This window comes from Cynocephalus volans, chromosome 2 (genome assembly GCF_027409185.1).
Source record: "Cynocephalus volans isolate mCynVol1 chromosome 2, mCynVol1.pri, whole genome shotgun sequence".
NCBI lineage: Eukaryota > Metazoa > Chordata > Mammalia > Dermoptera > Cynocephalidae > Cynocephalus > Cynocephalus volans.
This window is the reverse complement of record NC_084461.1, coordinates 203675070-203700420: the sequence shown is the minus strand read 5'-3', so window position 1 is coordinate 203700420 and position 25351 is coordinate 203675070. Positions and strand designations below refer to the sequence as shown.

Genomic DNA, 25351 nt, shown 5'->3' with positions numbered 1-25351 from the left:
CACATTTTGTTGATCAATTCGGGGTTTTGTTTGTTTTTGGGGTGGGGGGGCAGCTGGCCAGTACAGGGATTGAACCCCAGACTTTGGTGATTCTCGCACCACGCACTAATAACTGAGCTAACAGGCCAGTACCTTTGTTGATCAATTCATCTGTTGATGGACTTTTAGGTTGTTTCTACCTTGGGGCTACTGTGAATATCATGAACGCTGCTGCTATGAACACAGGTGTACAAAAATCTGTTGGAGTCCCTGATTTCACTTCTTTGAGGGATATACCTACAAGATACTGCTGGGTCAGATGGTAATTCTACATTTAACATTTTAAGGAACCACAACATTACACTGTTTTCCACAGTGGCTGTACCATTTTACATTCCCATTGGCATGCACCAGGGTTCTAATTTCTCCACATCCTAGCCAACACTTTTCCACTTTTTCTCATAATGGCCATCCTAACAGGTGTGAAGTACCTCATTGTTGTTTTGATTTGCATTTCACTATATACTAGTGATGTTGAGCATCTTTTCATGTGCTTAATGGCCATTTGTATAACTTCTTCTCTGGAGATATGTCCACTCAAATCCTTTGCCCATTTTTGAACTGGGTTGTTTTTTCACGGTTGAGTTTTAGTTCTTTACATATTTTATATTAATCCCTTATTAGATATATGATTTGCAAATATTTTCTCCCATTCTTTGGGTTGCCTTTTCACTCTTGATAGTGTCCTCTAATGCACAATAGTTTTTAATTTTGATAAAATTCAATTTATCTATTTTTTTTCTTTTGTTGCTTGTGCTTCTGGTGTCATATCCAAGAAATCACTGCCAAATGCAATGTCATAAAGCCTTTCCACTATGTTTTCTTCCAAGAATTTTAGAGTTTTAGCTCTTATGTTTAGGTCTTTGACCTGCAATTACCCAGATACTTTTAAAAAACAAACATCATGCTTTCAAATTTATAAATCAATTTTTTTTCCAGTTAGTGTAAGACTCACTAGAATCTGTGCTATAAAAGTCACAGATATATAAGTATATATACAAAGATGTTAACCTATGTCCTGTTTATAATTTTTAAACAACTGAGAACAGATAAACTGATATATTTATACAATGGAATATTAGCCCTTATTATCACACAGGAGTGGTGAGTGACCCAGGTTAACCAAATCACAAGCACAGCCTATTCTCTTAACCGCATGATCAAAGGGAGAAACAATCAGAATCCACCTCTTCTATTAGAACCACGGTTCCCTAGTTGTGCACAGAGGAACTCTGTGGTACCACAGTAAACTCACAGGGGCACTACAGACTGTTTAAATTTTTGAGGGAAACTGCATTAATTGACATCTAATAGGCTGCACAAACTTCTATCTGAGGTAATTCACAGTTTCAACATTAGCTGAAATTTCAAAGGAATTGAAAAATATTCCTTTAGTTACATCATTTCTTTAAGAATCTGGGTTTTAGCAGTTGCTATGATAAAAAGCAAGTACCACGTAAAGATCAGTGTGGAACAGGAAATGGAAGTGGTAATGTCTGATCTGATTCCAAGGTTTGAGAATCTGTACAGTATCCAAAGGCACACATTGAAATAGAAATGTTTTCTTTCAAATTATGTGTATTACTTTTTCAAATAGCTAAGTTGTTAGAGTATAAATACTTAAAGACATTTGGTCCTAGCTACTTAATAAATGGAACTGTTAGGTATTTCTTTTGGCCTAGGGGCACCATGGAAAAAATTACTGAGACAGAGGAAGAAGAGACTTTGGACTGTGCAGCTATGGGCCTGGAGAAGCTTGAGAGAATCACACCAATACCCAGAGAGATGCAAAGCTAGAATACTTGAGACACTGTACTCCTACTTCCAGTCCTTAAGTTTCCCAAGCTGCCTGCTACAATTCTTCCTTCAATTACATAAGACTCTTCAGTATCCTGCCAATAAACCCATACCTTCCCTTTGATTTATTTATTTGTTTAAGCTCTAATTGAGTTTCTGTCACCAACAACCAAGAGTCCTAAAAAACAAATTGGGTAATTCACACATTCAGCCTAATTTCCTAAATAAAATCATATTTGAATAATGTATATCAGTTTGTTTTTTTAAACAAGAGAGACAGAATTAAGGCATTACTGTAGTTCAAAAACAAATCATTCTGTTTACTATTTCCTATATCAACTAAATACAGATACTTTTCCAAGTCTAACAACTGTTAGACCATATCAATTAGATATTGCATACTTGACAAAATTTAGTTTTTAAAGTCTTACCATAGATTTTTTTCTTGACAAAAATACTCATTTGAATTAACTTCTCATGACATCATAGTATAAATATACCATACTATTTTCTCCTTCACACTAATGTTAGAAATTAGACAATTTCTAAGGAATCTAGAATTTTTTCTAGTAAAAAAAAATTACAGCTTCAGAGAACAAAAATAAAACATTCTATTTTATGAATTTTAAAGTCATCAAATACTTTCTTAAATAATATTTAAACAATTCATTTCCAGAAATAATGTGGATCTTGTATTTACTTTGATTTACAGAGAAATCTGCTATTATTATAAATCACACACAGCAGCAAGAAATGAGCACAATTTACATAGTTCATTCATTGTAACTGACAACTGAAATAAATATCTATTTAACAAATATAAAATAAACATTTCTAAAAATGGGAAAAGCTTCAATCAGGAATATACCAATTGAAAATGGCAATTACAACTAATTTATATGTTCTGTGATCTAAGAGTCTGTATAGATCTACTGCAAGTACAATTTTGCCAAAATGAAAACTTATCAGTTGGCTAATGTCCAACAGTTTCACTACTCATCTGGTATTCTGCCTGGCTACACTAACTAAAAGATCCTAACAACGAATTTCTTTTTATGTCTTTAATACCATTTGAAGACATAATCTACCACCTTGTTCTCCCAGAGTATCCATATTCATTTGCATCCTATATTCATATTATTTGTCCACATAAAAAAACTGGATTTGTACTATTGATCTTAGGTACTTTAAATATATTCAAGTATTTAGCCTCCTCTCTAGAATGAAGCGTGAATTTTTTTCCCCACATTATTTGCCTTTTGGCTCTGTTTATATTTCCCCTAGACAAATGTTTACCTTTATGTAGCACTATTTATTAATAACTTATTACCTATTTAATATTATTTAAATGTGTTTAAATAACATTTAAAGTGCCTCTTCTCCTGATAGAACTGTGATCTGATGAGATTGCCTAAAATTTCTAGGGTAAAATATAAGGCCTGAAGTATTTAAAAGCTTGAACAGACATCTCCAGAAACTGTCATTAACATGCATTTAAACCTCCACAAGAGGAAATCTGGTCTGTACAGTCTACTGAGTTGTAATGTCCCTAGAGGCCTAAAGCTGAAGTAAGAGGAATATATAAATTAAACATCTATATTAGAGAACAAAATTAAAAGGTAGAGACAGAACTCAGTAATCTGGATATGTTTAAGGTAAAGCAACTGGGGTTTACAAACAGTCCATTGGTGCCTATGTCAGTCAGGCAAGAAAATGGGAGTAGGGAGTGAAGGAAGAAGGAAAAACTGGGCTTCTGGGGATAATATGTATTAAAGGAAGAATCAACTGATCTTTTCACCATGGTGCCTAAGCATAAATTTAGGTTATTTCTCCCTCCCCAATGCAAATTATGTTAGCTCCTAGTTTATCTAGTACATATCTGGTTTTAATCTTTCCTATGCATTCAAATCAGTTACTACTGAACTACTTTATAAACTTTCTAACCCTAATGTTTTGAAAACCTATTTTCTAATTGTTCCTTTGCCACCCAGTGGTCAGATCCAAGAGCCACTCCAAGTTTCTTTAGAATTCTAATTTCATCTTAAGTTGTCATCCAACCCTGAAGACAGCTAAGATTTTTAAAATATATTATTATAAAATATTTCAGATTATCACTGGGGTGAAATGGCAGTTTCAATTAGGCTCAAAGTCTGTCCAGGATCCTCCTCCCCTGTATTCATTTCAGCTTTGCTGCATGTTTCTCCTGCTTCCATTCTTTATCTAATGCTTCTCAACCTAGCATCAGAAAGATCAAGCTGCCTTTCAGTTCACTACAAAACAGAAGTATATAAGTCAAAGCACTTTTCTTCATAGGTTGAAGTCAAGTCACAAAACTGCATTTGAACAACAAATTTCACAGAATATTTTAAAACTATATCTTGATCACTAACACATCAATTTACATTGCAATCCTGACCCACAAACTATCCTACAACCTAAGGCAACTCCCTCAAAGTCTACCTATGTAGTAGTCAAAGCCTGATTTTTAGCTGGAAGGAATTCATACACACAAAATCTTATCACAGAATCATAGGCAGAAAACCAAAATACAGGTTAAAACACTTCCAGTAAACCAAAGTAATTCAAATCACCAGTCCTGAGAAGAACAACTTAAAAAGCTGTATAAAATCTTTAGGATTTTCTTAAAAGCAAAGATCCAAAAGAACACAGTGAGCTCTTACCAAACTTAAAATTACTGAGATACGGAAAAGGACAGAAATTCTGATCAGGGAAATTCAAATTAAAACCACAAGGTACTACTAAATACTTCCCAGAGTGTCAAAAATTAAAAACATTAAAGATACCAAGCATTGATGAGGATGTGGAACAACAGGAACTCTCATATACGACCAGTGGGAATGTGAATTGATAAACCACTTTGGAAAACAGCATGGTATTAAAGTGAAAGATACACATATACTGTGGCCTGGCAATTCTGCTCCTGGGTACACACCCTAGAGTAAAAATATGCAACAGAAGAAATGTTCAGAATATTCATAGCAGCATTGTTCATAATAGTCCAATCCTGGAAATATCCCAAATGTCCAGCAACAATAAAATGGATAACTTGTAGTAATATTTATACAACATAACAGCAATAAAAATGAACAAACTAGAGGAACACACAATACCACACAGGAACTTGCAAAAGAAGAAAGATAGAAAATATGGTTCTATTCAAGAACAGGCAAAAATAAGCTTTATTGATTAGGGATATATACTTAGGTACAAATAAGAGCCAGTAATTACCATAAAGGCTTGAACAATGGTTAGTTACTTCTAAGAGGGAGGCGGGGGAATATGAGTAATGAGGGGCCCTCCAGGTACTCTTAATGTTCTATTTCTTGGTCTGGGTTATGGTAACATAAGTGTTCACTTTACAATAATTTATCAAACTGTGCATCTGCATTTCATGTACTTTGTGGGCATGTCATTTCACTATAAAAAGTATTCTTTTAAAAGAAGACTTGGGAAAAGAAATGAATGCATGGGAATAACAAATTTGTTAAGATATAACTTTTGGATCAAGGAAAGGATGTCTGAGGGAACTTCGATTAGTTCTGGAAAAAGGGAACAGGGTTTTTATTGGTTGGAAGTAGAGAAATAGGCAAATCAACATTAAAGGCAAGAGAACAAAGTAGCTTGCAAAACTTTAAAATTTCACAGAAATAAGGAAAAGAATGGTGCCTAATTTCCAAAATCATGCTGCCTCTGCATGCCAGAAGCTACAAATGTCTTGAGGATAACACCGTTTGTTTGTAAGACCACAAATATTATCCTCCTCCAACTCAACTCGTTATCTCCCTATCCATTTTCTGTCTTCTTGGGAGGTAAGAAAAGTCTGACTTATTCCCCTATCAAAAACATGATTTCAAGTGAGGATACTTGGTCTAGAATAAAACATCACAAAATTAACATGTAAGTCAGAAAGAAGCAAAAGTTAGTTCTTACCTGAAACAATGACATGTTACTGGGATAGAAAGGGGTAGAGGATAAGTATATTAAGATATGATCAAAAACAACCATCAAACACTATTCTAGCTCTTCTGGACTCTACGATTTTTCTAGTTCTTGCTTAACAGATTGTCTACATGGGGGGTGGGAGGGAGCAAAATGCATATAACTTTATCATGTTTTGAGGCTATAATAATAAATAAATATGGCAAAACAACCCTTTAAGTCATAGAATACAAATTCAAAGTAGAGCAGCTGGAATAGTCATAATACACTAATTCCTTACCTCCCTCACAAGCTCACCTGTCCAACACACTTCCCCTAAAGACCTCAGCTAAAATTTCCATGAAGGGGAGGAAAAACCTCACTAACTTGTAAGCTTATAGACACTACAAGAGCAGCAAAGGTAGACAGGAAAAATACACACATCATGTAGCCCAAGGTGTCATGGAAGGGCCAATATATTAAAAAATGAAAGGCATTTAAAAAGCAAAATATGGATTGATTTTAGATATGAATTTCTGTGCTAAAAAATATATTATAAATCTCTGATTAGTTATTGCTTAGTGAGTACAGAGATTCTGTTTGGGATGATAAAAACATTGTGGAAATAGTGATGGTTACACAACACTGTGAATGTACTTAATGCCACCGAATCATAGACTTAAAAATGGTTAAAACAGTAGTAAACTTAATGTATATTTTCCTGAAATAAACTTTTTTTTAAATTTTAAAAACCTCTACTTATCAAAAGAAACCATTAAGAAAATGAAAAGGAAAGTCATGTAGAAAAATAAATATCTGCAAATCAGGGAAACACAAATGAAAACCACAATGAGACACCCTTTATCACACACTGGAATAAATAAAATTAAAGAGACTGGCAAAAGCAAATGCTGGTGAGTATGTTAAGTTACTGGAACTCATGCATGGTTCATGGAAGAGTAAACTGGCATTACTACTTTGGAGGATAGTTTGGCAGCTGCTTATGAAGTTAAACATATATCAATCCTACGACTCAGCAATTCCACTCCTATGTGTTCACCTAAGAGAAATGAAAGCATATGATCACAAAAAGGTGTGGACACATATGTTCACAGCAACTTTATTCATAATAGCCCCAAACTGGAAACAACCCAAATATCCAATAATAGGTGATCAGACAAACAAATTGTGGTATATTTCTACAATGGACTACCATACTCAGCAATAAAATGAACGAACTACTTACTGATACTCTTAATAACATGGATGAATCTCAAAAGCATAATGTTGACTCAAAGCAACAAGTTACAAAAGAAGAAATACTGTGTGATTCCATTTACCTAAAGTTCAAGAACAGATAAAATCAAACTACAGTGATAGAAAACAAAATAGTTTGAGTGGGGGAAGAGGGAAACTAACAAGAAGGAAGCATGAAGGAACTTCCTAATGTGATCTAAAAGTTCTGTATCATGATTGAGGCGGTGGCTATACTGCTATAAACATTTACTGAAATTCAAACTTCACACTTACATTTCAGACTTTCGCTATGTAAATTCTATCTTAACTTTAACAATATTAGAATAGCATTCTAAAGCAGAGGCTCTACCCTAATCCAAAATAGTGCGGTGTGTGTAGAAAAGGTTGTACAATGAGATTATATGCACTAATTCTCCCAGTCACCAGGGTATCTGTTTCAAATTTCTCTTTCTTAGGGAATGCATACGAATTCTTGGTCTCCCTATAATTAAAAGATAAGCATTTAAAGGTGACCAGTGTTTTGGTTAAAGTCTGAGGCTCCTCAAAGATCATAAAATTTCCATGAATTTAACTAACTTCCTAGGAGATCAAGTCTACAACATGATCAAGGGCATGTGTTTTACGACTATTAGTCAGTCACCTAACACCTCCTATCAAGAAAGTTTGGACCTCAGAGAATGTTCCAATTTCCTATTTGGAAGGAAAAAAATGTCATAGTTTTAGTTCTCATCAAATTTCTCATCTAGCAAAAGTACAGTAGTACTCTTATTATCAATAGTTACAACTGTTAGAGGCTGGCCTGTGGCTCACTCGAGAGAGTGTGGTGCTGATAACACCAAGGCCACGGGTTCAGATCCCTACATAGAGATGGCTGGTTAGCTCACTTCGGAGAGAGAGCATGGTGCTAACACCACCAAGTCAAGGGTTAAGATCCCCTTATTGGTCATCTTTGAAAAAAAAAAAAAAAATTTATGAAATCCAAACCAATTGTTCTTACTGTACAAAATAGTCAAGTAATACCTTCATACACATAGAAACTCATCCCAGGATAATGTCTACCTTGAAAAGTTTTAGTAGTTTCATTAAAACATTATACCTCCAGAAATCAACGCTCTTATTGGGAAAACCAGCATATGTCTTTTGCTAAAAGCAGTTTCAGCTAACCTCAATTATTGCACCTGAAAAGGTTTATATTATTAGGGTTATCTCAAGAGTGAGGAAAGCACATGACTTTAAAAGTCACAACTCAGGATCATCAGTTTCAAAAGTCTCTCTCTATAAGACTTCAGTATCCAAATACAATAAAACAAACTGTCAACTCCAATAAAGTCACTTTCCCATCTTTTAGACCCATAGTGTTTTGTGGTTTTTATTTTGTTTAAACCTATATAACAAGAACAGTTTAAACTATTACACTCCTTAACCAGATCTTACATTTGAAAATAAAACATTGTAAAACAGTTTAAGAGTATTTTAAATACTAGTATATAAATATTTTGTTCAGATAAAAATCACAAAACATACAGTTATGCAACAAAATTAGAAATTATACAGTTTTTCTAAATCACCTGTTGAAGAACTGAACAGAATAACCAGGACAGGACCAGCTTCATGAGCATGCGACCTGTGCAGTCCCATAGGGCTCCACATTTGGTTTATTGCTGTGCTGCAGCGATCTTGAAGTTCTTAATACTTTTTGAACAAGAGACCCTGCAAATTATGTAGCCGGTCCTGAGCAAGGATTCTATGGAAAAACAGGAAAAGAATTTACATACACTCTTACTCTGATGACCAAGAAAAATTCATCTCTGAGCTCACAAATCAACACAAATTTTTCTTCTCCTTAGTATGACCGGAAGAACATATATAATTCCAAATCAGAGCCTCAGATTTCAGAAAAGTCTGCACCTATTGAAGCATCAACTCAGTACAGAGTGATACCACATTAAGAACCATCAACTAAAAAAATAGGCTTTTAAAAGTTTATGCCATCAATGACTTTAAATCTTTTTACCCACACTTACGATATACATCTTGATGTTTACTTGAGACCCAAGAATTATATGCAGTGCTATTATTCACCAAATTTTATATCCTAAAAACTAGCACTTTATAAAACAAATCTTTGGTTTTGCAAAGAAAAAAAAAGTGAACAAGCCAAAAAGAAGAGAGAACTAACAGCTCCTGAGCCTGAAAACTGCTGTGATCAAAGGCAGACAGTGTGTGATAAAGAAAGAAGTCACTAGAAGAGGATGTCTTGGCATTCAAACAACTAACTGATTTTTTATAACCATTTAAAGTGTCAGCATTCTCCAGAGAAATAAGATTCAGCCCTGCTAAGAATCTTAAAACTGCAAATTCAAATGAATAAAGCTAAAACATTAGTAGAAATTACTAGAAAGATAACATAGAAAATACAATAGTACATAATAAAGAAAGCTTAATGCAATATCAAGAAGTATCTTAAGTTTTATCAGCTATGGAAGGGGGTGCTTGACAGAATTTGGAAAAGGGGTAAAATATAAGTCTTTACATCCAAAACACAGATCAAATTCTCCAGGATGTCTTTTAGCCAGGTCAGTAATATGCAAAAATATAAACATCTTAAAACTCAAATGGAAAGCAGGAGAGGGGCCATATTTTTAATATTATAATTTTATATTCTATTCAAAAAGCTAATTCTTAGAAAACCGTAGTAGAAAGAAAGTCTTTGGGAATATGAGAAACTACAGAGACTGTACCAAGGCAGATAAATGGCTACTGATTTGAAAACTTGGTGTCACTAAATGTTCTACTACAGATGGTCACTATTAAATAGCAACATTAAAGCCAATGGCATTTTCAAGTTAACAAAGCAAGAAATCCATTCATTCTAAAGCTGAACATTTATTAAATATCCTCAAGCCAGGTACCACTTTCTACCCATTCTTAACAGCCTCTCTAATCTAATGGGACAAAGTCAAGAAATCAGGTTTTCCATTAAACTCCCAGGCTCACCATCCTCAAGAGCTGGCATCTACTACAGGAAAAAGCTTCAGGGCAGGAAGGAAGTCTACTTGCCCTGCATTACTGGCTGTAAGTTTATGTTGTTGTGGGCAACAGCACAATAGGGCAAACATAAGAGTGAGGAAGCAAAAAGTTGACCAGATAAGACAATTTGGTCCATGTGATCAGTATATTAATGAGACTGCAACTACCTAAAAGTTCCCAAGCATATCCAAATAATCTAACTTTCCCAGAAAGTTTATTATGGGGTTATGATCAGTATTGTAAAAATATTAGACAAATTAAGGAATATTTTATTCTTCGTGCATCTAATCTTGATCCACATTACAACTGTGGGCTACAGACTAGAACGAGATGCAAACCTATCTAAGGAATTTCAGAATGGATAGGTGATTTTATCCCCATCTTCTAAACTTTTCTCCTCAAAGGAGGCAGGGGGAGAAGTGATTATTCAACCAGACAGTAAACTTCATCAGAAATGCAAAGTCTTTTGCAAATGTCAGGATTGAGGACTACATCTCCTGCTTTTCTTCCTTACCCTACTCCCAATTTGTGGCAGTGTATTACTTGTATTACCTCTTTGGCTAGTGGAGAAATTTGACTTCCCATTTTACTCTGCAGTATCACTTCAGCTTCTGCTGTTTTAAAGAAAGCCTTCGAGGGGAATACCAGTATTTAAGGTAAAAATTAAAAATGTGTACTAGTATTTTAAAGAATATTAATTTTAAGCACATTCTTACACAGCTTTAGAGTCAGCCTGACCTTGCCTCAAAACCCAATTCAGGCATTTATTAGTTCTGTAATCTTGAGCAAGTCACTTTTTCCTTTCTCATGCTTCCAATGGCAACAGTATCTCATAGTGTTATTGTGAGGATTAAGTGAGCTAATACACAGAAGCATTTAGATATGCACCTGGCATTTAGTATGCAGACTAACTATTACCATTAATGTCCTGTTATGGATCAATAACAAGTTATTCTACACCCTCTCTCAGTATCTGTTTTGAGCTCTCAAAAGAAATATAATTATCTCCCCTGACCTAAGAACCTCATGGGACTATTGAAGAACAAACCAATGTACATTTTAAAAGCTCTTAATTAATCATTATAGAAGTATCCATTTCTTAGCTCATAAGAGAACTACATTTAAAATAAAAGTCTGTTGAAATACTATACTATATGCTTAATAAAACTAGTCTAAATGGATAGCTAAATACTACTTTGTTAAGCAAAACCAAACTCCAAATAAATACTATTATTTTCATACTAATACTAACTAGTATTACTTTCATAGTTTAAAGCCAGTATTTACTGAACTAGGTGCCAATCACTGGGCTATGTACTTTTCACACATTATCTCGTTTAATCCTCACAGGGTTGTTGAGGCAGGTGCTACTTATTCCCATTTCACAGTGAGGGCTTCAAGTTTCCCAAGGACTAAGTAAACTTGCCCAAAGTCAGAGTCAGTATGTTTCTAGATTCCAAAATACCAGGATATGCACATCCAGGCCAGCAATGGAAACCAGCCTGACAGGGGCAGGGGTGGGGGGATTCCTAGGAGATGGGGGCTACAGGCCCTAGCCCCACCCCTGCCGCTGCTCATCCAGGCCAGCAATAGAAGCCAGCCAAAGCCAGGGGCTCCTGGGATATTCGCAGGAGGGGGCAGGCAGGACAGCCCCTCCCGCTCCTGCAACCAGGTCCTAGAAGATACTAATTAACCACGTGTACTTCTTTGGGTATGTGACTTATCTGCTCATGCCCTTCACCCAGTTTCAGCTTAGATTTTTGTAATTCATTTAAGAGTTCTTTTTGCAATAAGGATATTAATCTTTGTGTGTATTTTTTTTTTAAATGTAGAGAATAGAATAATGGTTACCAGAAGCTAGGAGGGGTGGGGCGGGGGGAAAGATAAGGGTGAACTAATTGGGATAAAACTATGCTATCTACCTAAAGTGAGCCATTATGAAAGATATCCATGTATTGAAACAATACACTGTACCCCACAAAAAAATATATAAATAAAATTAAAAAATAAAATATCAGGGACTCTAGAATACCTCACCACGATGTGAGGTCACCTGCATGCCCCAGTTTTCTCCTAAAACAATGAAAGGATCTTTTCAAATTCTCTAAATTTGAAATTCCAAATCTATAATAAGTGTTAAAAACTCAGATATTAAGGAAAAGAGATTGCTGTTATTGTTAATTTTATATTAAAATGCAAATATGGCAAGAAAAACTCCAGAAGTTACACATACAAGAGAAAAATTGGGTCCTAGAATATCCAGACAGTGCACCACCTTCAAGTACTCTAATACAGATAGTTGCTCATTTGGTTAGATGTGTGCTAAGACCTTTAGCATGCTGAGTTTAATCTTCATAAGCAAATTTATTCACATCCATAGTTATTGTACATAATATAAACAAGTCTTTATCCATACTTCAACTACCCTAAAAACATGTACTATTATAGGGAGAACAGGTAAGAGAATAAGCATGGCTGGATAAGCACGAGTGCATCATCTCTGTGGGAAGTAGTAAGAGACAACTAAAAATACCTGTTCTGCTGGGTTTATACTATCACCTTTATGTGCAAAGGAAAAAGACTACCACGGACAGACTAAAGTCTGATTAGTACCTACCAGTTCAAAAATTATTTGAAGAGGGCCGGCCCGTGGCTCACTCGGGAGAGTGCGGTGCTGATAACACCAAGGCCCCGGGTTCGGATCCCATATACGGATGGCCGGTTCGCTCACTGGCTGAGCGTGGTGCTGACAGCACCAAGTCAAGGGTTAAGATCCCCTTACCGGTCATCTTTTAAAAAAAAAAAAAAAAAAAAATTATTTGAAGAGATTGGAAGATAGGACACCTGGAGACAACAACCCAATGAAATACAAGCAAGCAAGATGTATTTTAATTCTCAAATTTCAAAATATCTTTTTTTTTTTTTTTTTTAAAGATGACCGGTAAGGGGATCTTAACCCTTGACTTGGTATTGTCAGCACCACACTCTCCCAAGTGAGCTAACTGGCCATCCCTACATAGGGATAGAACCCGTGGCCTTGGTAGAGTGCGGTGCTGATAACACCAAGTGAGACACAGGGCTGGCCCCAAATTTCAAAATATCTTGACCAATAGTAAAATAAGCTACATTTGCATAAAACACACTAAAAATTCTAATGATATATGAAGCTGAGGTAATATGTGAAATATGAAATATTTTGCCATCTGTGAGATGTATTAAAGAACTTGGATATAAGATTATCTTCAAAATTAAACTATAAAAATCCATAAAGGATTACCTGTGGTTATATAAGAGAGTGTCATTCTTAGGAAATAAACTGTCAAGTGTTTAGAAGAAGTAAAGGGGCACACTGCCTCCAACTTACTCTCAAATGATTCAGGGGAAAAAAATGGAAAGGAAGAGAAATGATAAAGCATGTAAATAATTGGTGAAGAGCACTGGGAGTTCCTTGTACTATTTCTGTAACTTCTATTAAATTTCAAATTATATCACAGCAGTTATTTTTAACTATTTGAAACAAATGTGACAGAAAGTAAATAATTGTTAAATCAGGTTGTAGGCACATGGCATTCATTACATCATTATTCTTCTACTTTTTTCTTTATTTTCTTTATGATTAAAAAAAACAAATGAAAAAGAACATTGTACTCTAGTTCCAGGTAAAGTATACTCTGACCATGAAGAATGCTGTATAAGACTACCTTAGAATGATTCTATTAAACATCTGAATCATATAATTCACCTTGCTCACTTCCATACCTTCCAAGCAACCTTTGATTATAACTTTACTAGTAGGTTAGGTATGCCAATTCAGTAGTCTGTTAGATTTACAACCAAAAAAAGGAACATCTTCAAAGAATTTTCACTATGAAACTAAAAAGCAAAGGCAGTGTGGTGATAGAAGACAAAATAGTGATTATCTCTTGACAGTACAAATTGATTGAGAAAGAGTGGAAGGGAACCTTGAGGGGAGACCTATAAATGTTCAATATCCTAATCTGGGTGTAGTTACATGGTTCTACACATATGTAAAAAAGTTATGAAACTTTAAGATTAACTACACTTACATATATATATATATATATATTTTTTTTTTTTTTTTTTTTTTTTTAATTAAGAGAGCAAATAGAAGTGCTTAGAGAACAGAAAACTTCTTGGTACAAATCCAAAACCTATAATGCAATAGACTAAAACAGACTAAACTAGCACTCAGATTTACAACCAGTCTTTGTAATCCTGGTCAACATGATTCTACCTCTGAGACGGGTATTCTTTTAAAAGAATAACCATTATAGAATTTTGAGTAGAGGGTGTACAGTGAGACCAAGGTGCATGCAAGGAAAAATAAAGATATGGCTATCAAGAGTTCCTACCAAATAACATGAAATCTTGTTGAATCTGTAACATTAACTGTCTTATAAAAGGGCTAGAAGTCAGGTTAGACATACTCCTGTCACTCCACTGTTTTGTATGCTTTAAAAGGGGGGGGTTCCCCCCTTTGAGAGGACTATGGGAATACAAAAATTTCTTTTAAAAAACAGCTTTGGGAAAACTAAATACTATATCACTTTGGATGTTGTCCTTTGTTCAAAGCAATGTCTGTATGTACAGGACAATATAAACCAAAATCAATGTACGTAATGGTTAACAGTACCATGAAACTAATATTTAAAAGGCAAGTATGGAACTAGATAGGGGTAGATTAGCTACTGCTATCTTCCTTCCACTGGGCTATATCTCATTTCAGAGATTCAACTACTGTTAACCTTGTTAGGTAAGTATTTCCACTGCAGAATTTAACACAAAAATTTTTATTTATTAAATAGTGAAGCAAAGTTGCCAAGTCACCATTCAGAAAACAACTCTCAACTCTAGGGAAATTCAAGATTTTTAAATCAACAACTCAAAGTTAATCTTTTTTTGTGTGTGTGTGTGTGACCGGTAAGGGGATCGCAACCCTTGGCTTGGTGTTGCCCTCACCACACTCAGCCAGTGAGTGCACCGGCCACCCCCGTATAGGATCCGAACCCAGGGCGGGAGTGCTGCTGCGCTCCCAGCGCTGCACTCTCCCGAGTGAGCTACGGGGTCGGCCCCAAAGTTAATCATTTTTAAGTTGACATTCTTAAACTGAATATAACTATAAACTTAGAAGACCACATAAAAGGACTGAGAATGACCATTTATATTAACTTCTATAAGAGACAAAACTAACCTATAGTGACAGCAAGATCAAAAAAGTGGTTCCCTGGACCAGGAAGGAGAATTGATGGCACTAGGGCCAACCTTTTTGCAGTGATGAAAATATTCTATATCTTTATTGGGTTGTGTTTTTGTAAGTGTATACATTTGTCAAAATACACTACGTGAATTTTGTGGTATACAAATTTACCTTAATAAAGTTGACTTTAAAAAGTAAAAATACACACATAATATTCAGGTTTTGAAAAATTATTGGAAAATCAAATACTAAGAACAAATTCACTGAAATTGATTTAACCAGAAGACAAATTAAGAGGCTGTTTGTATGGAACACAATCTATCTGCATATCCCAGAGTCACTTGGCCCTCATCTGCAATACTCCCCACACACCACTCCCACCCCTCAACCACTTGCCCAGTACTACAATATAATTATTTCGGTCAAATACGGACCTTCCCTTTAAGTGTTAGAATACCTTTGGAAATGACAAGTCTGAGTCAACAAATAATAACAAATGCACTTTCCTAAAGCTGTCTTACAATAATCTAAAAAGAGTTGGGCATATGCATTAAAAAAAAAAATCCTATAAATCTGTGAGAGGGGAAAAAAAACCAGTAGAAAAATAGACAAAAGATAAATAACAGGAAATTACAGAAGAAATGCAAATATCCGATACACATATGAAACTATCTCAACCCCATAAATATCTTAACCTCAGAAAAACTCGAAACAATGAAGATAACTGTTTTCCATCCAAAAGATTAGCAAAAAGATAGACGCTGGTTAATTTCAAGTACTGGCGCTAGCATGGAAAATGAGCACTTGTATACACTTTTGGTAACGTTAAAATTGTTACAGCTACTTTGAAGAATATCTTGGCAGTATATCAAGACTATAGCTATGCAAATCATACGACCAAATAACTCTACTTCTCTTTAGATACCTCACTGAAGTAGTCATACATGTGCACTGAAGGTGTGTTTTAAAAAACAAAAAACTACTTCACTGCAACAGTTTGTAAGAACAAAAAACTGGAAACAGCTTTTTATACATCAATAGGGAAAAAATGTATATAAATGTACAGTGTATTAAAAAAGAGAAAAGGAAAAAAGAATGCTATGTACATTTGGGTATATGCACATATAAAGGCATGGGGGAAGAGCCTAGAAGAAGAAAAAAACTGGTAATAGTGATTACCTGCAGAGAAGGTGAGAAAAGAACAGGATTGAAACTGACAGTTAAATAAATTTTAGCCTGTTTTAGTATTTTACAAGGAGCATTCATTCACCTATTTGTACACCAAAAATTAATTTTGGAATGTGCTGATGCAAACAAAAAACCGAAATAATGCATTCTCCTCCTTTAAAAGAGTCTCATCCAAGAAACACTACTGCTATTGTTTCACTCAAATGTTGCTGTGCCTACTACATGCACATACTGCACACTGCATTGGAAACCCTTATCAGTGGTTTCAGTTACCCAAGGCAAGCACTGTCCAAAAATATTAAGGTATTGAGGGGGGTGGGGGAGACAGACCACATGCACAAAAGTTTTATTATAGTATATTGTTATAAATGCTCTTATTTTACTAGATATTATTGTTAATCTCTTACTATGCCTAATTTACAAATTAAACTTTATCATAGGTATTGTATGCATAGGAAAAAACATAGTATATATAGTATATATAAAAACAATACTATCCATGGTTTCAAGCATCCACTGGGGGTCTTGGAACATATCCCCTGAGGATAAGGGGGACCTACTATATACAAAAAGCCCGTAAGTACAAGAAAAGATGCTCAATATCACTAGTCATTAGGGATATGCAATCAAAATCACGAGGTAACTACTTCATACCCATTAGGATGGCTACTTAAAATTTTTAAAAATTAAAAAATAAAATATTGGCTAGGGTGTGAAGAAATCGGAACCCTTGTGCGTTGCTGGAGGGAAAGTAAAATGATGCAGCAACTGTGAAAAATGGTATGAAGATTTCTCAAAAAATTAAACACATAATTACCATACAATCCAGCAATTCCACTTCTGGGTATATACCCAAAAGAAAAGAAAACTTGAACAGATATTTATACAACAGTGTTCATAGCTACATTATTCACAATAGCCAAAAGTTACAAGCAACTCAACTGTCCATCACTGGATGAATGGATAAACAAAATGAGGTGTACACATACAATGGAATATTACTCAGTCTTTAAGAGTAAAGTAATTCTGACACAAGCTACAACACACACAAACCTTGAAGACATTATGCTAAGTGAAATAAGTGAGTCACAAAAGGACAAATATTGTATGACTCCACTTATATGGAGGTACTTAGAATAGTCAAATTCATACAGACACAGTAGAATGGTGGTTGCCATGAACTAGAAGCAGAAGAATGGGGTGTTAGTACTTAATGAGTACGGAGTTTCAGTTAGGAATGACAAAATTCTGGAGACAGATGGTGGTAACAGTTGCACAACAATGAGAATGTATTTAGCATACTTGGAAAAATGTAGCAAAGTGAAATAAGAATTTCAGAAAATAAACCATCCATTAAAAAAATAAAATAAAATCCTAATCTCTCCCAAAAGGAACTCCCCAAAATATTAACAAGATGTTCATTAATGTATTACAGCATTACTATAGGAAACCAAAGGGAAAAAAAAAAATGGAGTTTTTGTTATAACTCTAACATGTTACATTTGTAAGCTTTTTTAAAGTCTAGAATAAACAAAATTTAGTAAAACCTGAAGAAATTAAATAACCATCCAGACATCTTCAAAGAAGAATATCAAATGCACAAGAAAACTAAAAGCAGAATAAAATCCTTCAAGTTTAACCTTTGTATTTGGTCAGTATCAATCTTCAGGCCAAATACAATTTATACCTATACTTTATATGAAAACTTGGGCAATTTCTACTCTAGAGAATTATTTAAACAGAAGGGTTTAAAAAAAAAAAAAGCTTTATCCATAGTAAGTCTACAACACTAGTCTTGACACGGTTTCCTTTGCCTAAGATTCTTTACCATTCAAAAAGTTTAGATATCAACTACATCCTTCCTGTTGAGTAAATGCAAAATATAAATATCCAAATGAATATAACACAACATTCAAATAGTTTGAACACCACTAATCTTTCAGGTGGCAAAACTAAATACACAAACTTAGCAAAAATACTGTTTATTAAAGTCCCATATCCAGACTTCAGCTTAAGCATGTTATATTCCCAGAGTTTTAATCTTAGCTATGAATTTCCTGATGGGCTTCATTTTTCATGGTGAGACTCCAGCAACATGTCCTTTTCTCTAGCCTATTATAGATGGTTTAATTAGCAAAAACGAGTCACTTTAATTAGCACAATATGTAGTGATCTAATAATGTTTTAGCTAATAGGGAATAACTAATGAGTCTGTGAGTTATGATTAAATCTTTTAAATCAAACTGCCTAAATCCTAATAATAAAAGCATAAGTAAATAAAATGTACATATAAAGTCACAAGCCAGTATCCTAATAAAGTGAGATATCTCAAATACATTGTAAACATAATTACACGGGTACAGTTTAATCTAGAAAAATATTTCCTAAAGATTAAAACCAGGACTAGAAACATGCCCAAAGTGGATATAAATGAATAGTCCATAAATACTGATTAAACTTCAAGAGCCAAATGTCATGTTGGACAGATAATGTTTTTAAAATAGTAATTTTATTAACTTCTTGATGAGAAAACTTCCCTTTCTTGGCTAGCTTTTGCTATTCATGTAAATAAAATTGGACAGTTTAAACTACTTCACCAGATGCATCAGTGAGAAATCCATGGCAAGGCAAAATGTCATTTACTTTTAAGCAGGTATAGTTATGATATTAAGAATATGTGCCATGCTAAAAAACTAAGAGGTGGGGCCTACAGAAAACTTTTTTCTTCCCCAGAAAAAGGACAAGTATAAAATGAGGTAACTTAATTAATGACCCAGTGATTTACTAGCAAAACTATGTAGTCACACGATATTTTTCCTGAAAACATTAAGAGCCATAATTTTAAACTTTTGTCTTATGCTAAAATGTCCCATGTGGGGAGGAAAGAAATAAAACAATTTAACTGACCATACAAACAAGACAATCCTTTCTTTGTATTCTTAAAGACAAATAATACTCTGTACCTCTATCTTTCAGGATCCGCAACCAGTGGCACCATATTTTTTTTATTAAAACTACCTTTAACCTTAACATATGACATGACATATTCCCTTTAAAGTAAGAGTTGACTGAGACAGATATTGGTAAAACCCCCAGTGTACCAAAAGAAAGAAGACTATCTTAACCATTAGGAATATTTTATCTATTTGACTCAAAAAGCAACTTATACATGCGTAATTCTCCAAGTGCTACTCCTTTTCCTTCATAGGTTACAAACTGAATGAGATCAAAGACCACGTATCTTGTTCACCACTACATTCACAGGGCCTACAGCATAACAGTGCCTAGCAAATAGGAGGCACTTAGTAAATTTTAATTGTATTAACAAGTTTAAATCAAGCTCTACAAAAGAAAAAGGTAAAGTTATGAAAGGGTTATGTTTTGAGGTAAAGGGAATGCTTCAGAGAGTTCCTACCTGCTAACAAAGAAAAAAATTTAAAGTCAAAATTAATTAAAAATCATGGAAGCTATTCTAAATCACATGATCAATTTAGAGACACCTGTTTAACACCATGGACTTAGTTTTCAGTACAGGAAGAAAAATGTTACTCGGGCATACACAGGGGGGGTGAGTGTAAGAAAGAACTATACATCTCTAAAGAAAGTCCTAAACAGCACAAGTACAGATCATACTCCCCAACAATTCCCCCTTCCAGGTTGATCTCATGCCAGATAACACCAGCACAGTTACTAATCTTTTCTAAATTAAACACTTAAACTCTCTGCATCAACAACATAAGACATTTGACGATTTCAGAGGAGAAAATGTATTTACAATTTCAAAATAAATAAGCAACTTCCCTGTATCAAGTGATCCCTTGACAGCTATTCAGATCCTCTTTAATAATTAGCAAATGCTATTTACTCATAAGATCTTCAAGCTACACAAAGATCTTACTTATCCATATATATCATGGACACAGTATGTCAATTTATCCATAAGATTACTTTTTACAAAGACATTAAAGCTATAAAAGGAAACCAAAATACAGGTATTAAGTAAATGCACAATATTTTTATAACCCTCTATTGTTTGCCTACTAGTAACGAGACAATAAAATGAGGGAAAATTATTTGTCCTTGTTTGTAAATATTTAAATGCTAGCACTATTCCTTTGATAATGCCAAATCTGGCACAAAGGCTTGTTCTAGTGAAATAAATGTTCTGGCGAACAAGGATGGGTCAATTAGGTAGGCAGATGAAAATTATACATTATGTTTATAAAGTCTACTAGATGTGTCTTGGGTAATGAAGAGTGGAAAAGGGGGTAATATTACTAAGAAACAAAACTGAAGTCTGTAGTCCTAAACAATGACCCAACTATAAGAGATACTTCTGGCAACACTGTTTTTCTTTAAACAATAATATGAAAATCTAATGCTTCCTTGATGTGAAAAACAGCGATTTACAATCACTTTTCCTCTTCTAATGTTAAAGCCGGTTTTTTAAACAGCTTCGTCCTCTTATTTGAATTGTTTCCAAATTCTAATGAATACCAGCTGGTAGGAGCCACTACAAAATCTTTTACTAAAGGTGTTGAGATATTATAGAACAAAAACAGAATACAGAATTAGTGACACTGTATCTTAAAGCTTAAACTCCAGCAGTTACAGGGGCCAATGAGACAGTTCTGGCTATCAACAGCAGGTATTACTAAGCAATTGGTAAAGTAACAGATCCACAGTACTATTTACAATCCTATTATGAATGCTAAACATTCCTTAATTTACATAAAATCCTATAATGAGCAATTCGAACATGAATACTTGCTAAGCCAGGATAGATGCTGCAAAAGGCTGGCTGCAATAGGCTGCCAGCAAAAGGCTGCCTGCAAAATGCAATTTATTAACTTATAAAATAGACTGTAATAGCTTTTATTATGCAGAATCTTGTATTTACAAAAGGCTTCAGTCCAGCCTTGATGGAGTAACTTGTTTGGGACAACACTCCATCTCCACTGTAAACTACTAAAAAACTGGACAAAATACATGAAACAACAACTATACTTGGATGCTGGACCATAGACAGCACAAAACTATGATCCCTGAGAAAACACAAACAAACAACCTGAGCCCTATGATTTCCCAAGCTTTGTGATTTGAGGCACTTTCCAGACCCCAAACAGAACATGGGAACCCAGCAATCCAAGCAGAACAGAAAGCTAATCAGAAACTCAATAAGCTTCAGAAGGCTGAGACAGCTGCAATTTGTGAGGCAGCCTTGTATCTTTACTAAACTAGCTACACATGCATCGGGTGAGAGATTCTATAAGGGTGGGCGAAGAACAACCACTGGGTAATAAGTAACTACTTGAGAACTATAAACATATATACCAGAGTTTACAAAGGCATTCTGATTCTGACCAACCATAGTAAGGAGAACTTACTGAACTCAGGGCTAAACTAGCACTACAGTATAGGCTCCTCTCTAGGCCCACCCTAACAAAGCTTTAAATAAAAACAAGCCTTGAAGAATTCAGATAAGTTTTAAAAAAAAAAAAAAAAAACTTTTCCTCTTTAAAAGATAGTTGACTGTTTAAAGCAGGTATAATAGCAATATTATGGATTTTGTAACATATCTAGTAGTAAAATGTGTGACAATAGTAAAAAGATTAGGAAGTGGGGAGATGGTGACATACTGCCATAGGGCTCTTATACATCAAGTGGTATAATATTATTTGACAGTAGACTGATAATTGAAAGGTGCCTCCTCTGCTCTAGAGCAGCCATGAAAAAAATAAAACGAAGTATAGTTATTATATTTCTTTTGTTAATGTATTAAACTATTACAAAATACTTAGTCTGAAAAATGACAGGAACAGAAAGAACCAAGAATACATGGGATGAATAGAAAACAAATAGCAAGATAATGGACTTAAACCTAGCCTAACCATACAGATGTTTTAAAGACAACAATTACAAGGTGGAGACTGTCAACCTAAATAAAAAAGCAAGACCTAACAATATGTTAATTACAAAAAACACACTGCAAATACAGACACAGACAGATTGAAAGTAAAAGGATGGGAAAAGGTAACACTATGTATGTCAAAGTAGCCTTGGAGATAGCAAATATTACCAAGATGAAGTGGGACAAGTCATTATAAGAGTAAATCTACTGAGAAGACATAGCAATTCTAAATATGCATGGACCTAAAAACAAAACTTCAAAATATGAGGCAAAAATTGGCAGAACTGAATCTACAATTGTAGTTTGTGATTTTAGCACTCCTCTTTCAGTAACTGATAGAATAGACAAAAAATAGGTAAGAATATAAAAGATTCAAATAATACTATAAATAATTGCTGTCTACCTGCAGAAAACATGTTTTTTTCAAAGACACAGAACATTCACCATGATAGACCAAATACCTCACCACAAATCTCAAATTCAAAAGACTGAAAACCTACAGTATGTCCTCTGACCAAAATGGAATTAAATTAGAAATCAGTAACAATAAATTACCTAGAATAACCCCAAATATGTGGAAATAAACAAAACACTTATAAATAATCCATAGGCAAAAAAAACATTATAAGAGAAATGAGAAAATATTTTGAACTCAGTGGTAGTACATAATACACCAATTGTGGGATGCAACTAAAGCATTGCTTAGAGGAAAATTTAGCTATCTATATACAAAAAGGTGAACCTCAACCCTTACTTCAAATTGAAGTTTGTGTAATGAGTGAGGTATTTCACAGACCTAAATGTAAAACCTAAAGCTATAAAAATTCCAGAAGAAAATATTAGGGATCTTAGATTTAGAGACAATTCCTTAGATGGAATATAAAGAGCATTAACTATACAAGAAAAAATAAAAAAGAATAACTTGGACTACATAAAAATTAAAATTTTTTGCTCTTCAAAAGACAGTTATGAAAATGACAAGGCAAACCACAAACTGAGAACATATTTGCAAAACCTGTTATAAAGAACTCATATCCAGAATATGTAAAGAATTCTCACAATCTAATAATAAACAACCTAACTTTAATGGGCAAAAGATTTGAACAGACATTTCACCAAAGAAGATATATAAATTGCAAATAAGCACATGAATAGACTATCATTAGTCATCTGAAAATCACAAATCAAAACTATAATAATATATCACTACTATGATAAACCTAGACTCACTAGAACAACTAAAGTTAATAAAGACTGACAATACACCAAGTGCTGTCAAGGACACAGGGCACCTGGTAAGAATGCAAAACAGGCAGTTTCTTATAAAGTTATAAACATACCCTTATCATACAATCCTGCAATTTCCACTCCTAGGTATTTAACCAAGAGAAATGAAAACATATCCATACAAAGACCTGTATTCAAATGTTCATAGGAGATTTATTCATAACAGCCAAAAACTGGAAAAAAAACAAGTATACATCAACTAATAAATAAACTGTGGAATATCATAACACAATGAACCCCTGCTTAGCAATTAAATGGAATAAACTACTACTACTTTTAACAACATGGATGAATCTCAAAGCATTATGCTAAGTGAAAGAGAACAGATACAAAACAGAATATCCTGTATGATTACATTTATATGACATTACAGAAAAAAGGCAAAACTTGTGCAAATTACACTTCTATAAAGCTGGTTTTGTTTGTTTTGTCATCTGGCAGCAAAAAAGTAAAAGGTATACATACGTACTCTAAACAACACAAGTATTTTCCCTAAATCTTAGGGTAGGGCTCTGAAAAGTATACCATTAGTAACTAGTGGAACCATGTTTTGGGATACATACCATTTTACTGTAAATCTAAAGATGGACTGTATGCTTTAGGGATGACCATGAAGATATGTATAACTAAGACCCTTTCCATGGAGCTCTATGAACTGCATTTAACCCATACTGAAGCTTTATTAAAGGATTTTCAACTTACATGGGCAAACCAGCTAAAACAGACTAGAATAAAAGTTGTATAGTATAGCACAGACATCCCAAATACTTGGCTTACCACACTCTTGCCAATGGTCAAGTTTATTTTGGGAATGGAATATTTATAAGTTCTTCATATTCCCTGTAGCTCCTACACATTAACCCCATTAATCAAAGGCTTCCAAAACAAAAATTTTGAAAGTTTTCAGTACCCACCTTTTATTCTCACCTAAGGTGTTACCTCCAAGTGATTAGGGTTGAGTAACAGAAGAACCAGATTTTGCAAGACAACACAATGCCAATAGCTTATTAAAAAAGAAAAAATAAATAAAGAAAAATAAAAAAGAAAAAGAAAGTGGTTCTTAATACCCAATTAACCACACCCACCTTAACCTCAGCTTAAAGAAAACAAATTAAGACTTTTCTTCATCCTCTACCACCAGTTTTTCGCAGTAATCTAGCTTCTAATCCAGAAGTAGGAAATCCATGGAAGCTAAAGCAATTACTAGTGGTTCACTAATGCTTAGCATAAATATATCATCTCTTCATTTCCTCCTGTCTGTCCTACTTTTCACCCAGTTTTTCTTCCCCCTCTTTCTGCCCCTTTTATATGGTTACCACAGCTACTTTGTAAGAAAATATTCATTCCTAATCAGTGAAATTATTATTACAATCTGACTTTATATCTTCGCTCTTCTACTTATGGTGATAATCTCTTTAAAGGAAATTTATACACCATAGAAGTATAAATAATTGGAAAGGAATACTGATCCATTCTATAACCATAATAAACACTTTTTTCTCTAAGCAAAAGCCACTGGTAAATGGAAGATAGTTTATTATTTCCAGTCCACTGATTCTGAATATTAATTCATATATGAACTGAGTTTACCTATGTATATTAAATGTTTACCATGAGACTAAAATCAAAACTATCTTTAAATACTTTAAAGGCCACCCCAGGAATGGTATCAGTGAGACTAAAAT

At 34.2% G+C, this 25351-nt stretch overlaps 1 protein-coding gene across 13 annotated transcripts in view; it reads right to left on the bottom strand.

Moving 5' to 3' along the window:
* Window positions 1–25351, bottom strand: part of MTMR3 (myotubularin related protein 3) — a 122730-nt gene that overhangs the window by 74798 nt on the left and 22581 nt on the right. For 10 of the 13 annotated variants that reach the window (XM_063088067.1, XM_063088071.1, XM_063088068.1 and 7 more), the window contains exon 2: window positions 8601–8776. The exons of 2 other annotated variants lie outside the window; for them this stretch is intronic. The gene's annotated coding sequence lies outside the window, so the exon portion shown is untranslated. Of the gene's footprint in view, window positions 1–6752; window positions 6836–8600; window positions 8777–25351 lie in introns of all 13 variants that reach the window. One more of the 13 variants, XM_063088064.1, reaches the window with a different exon arrangement.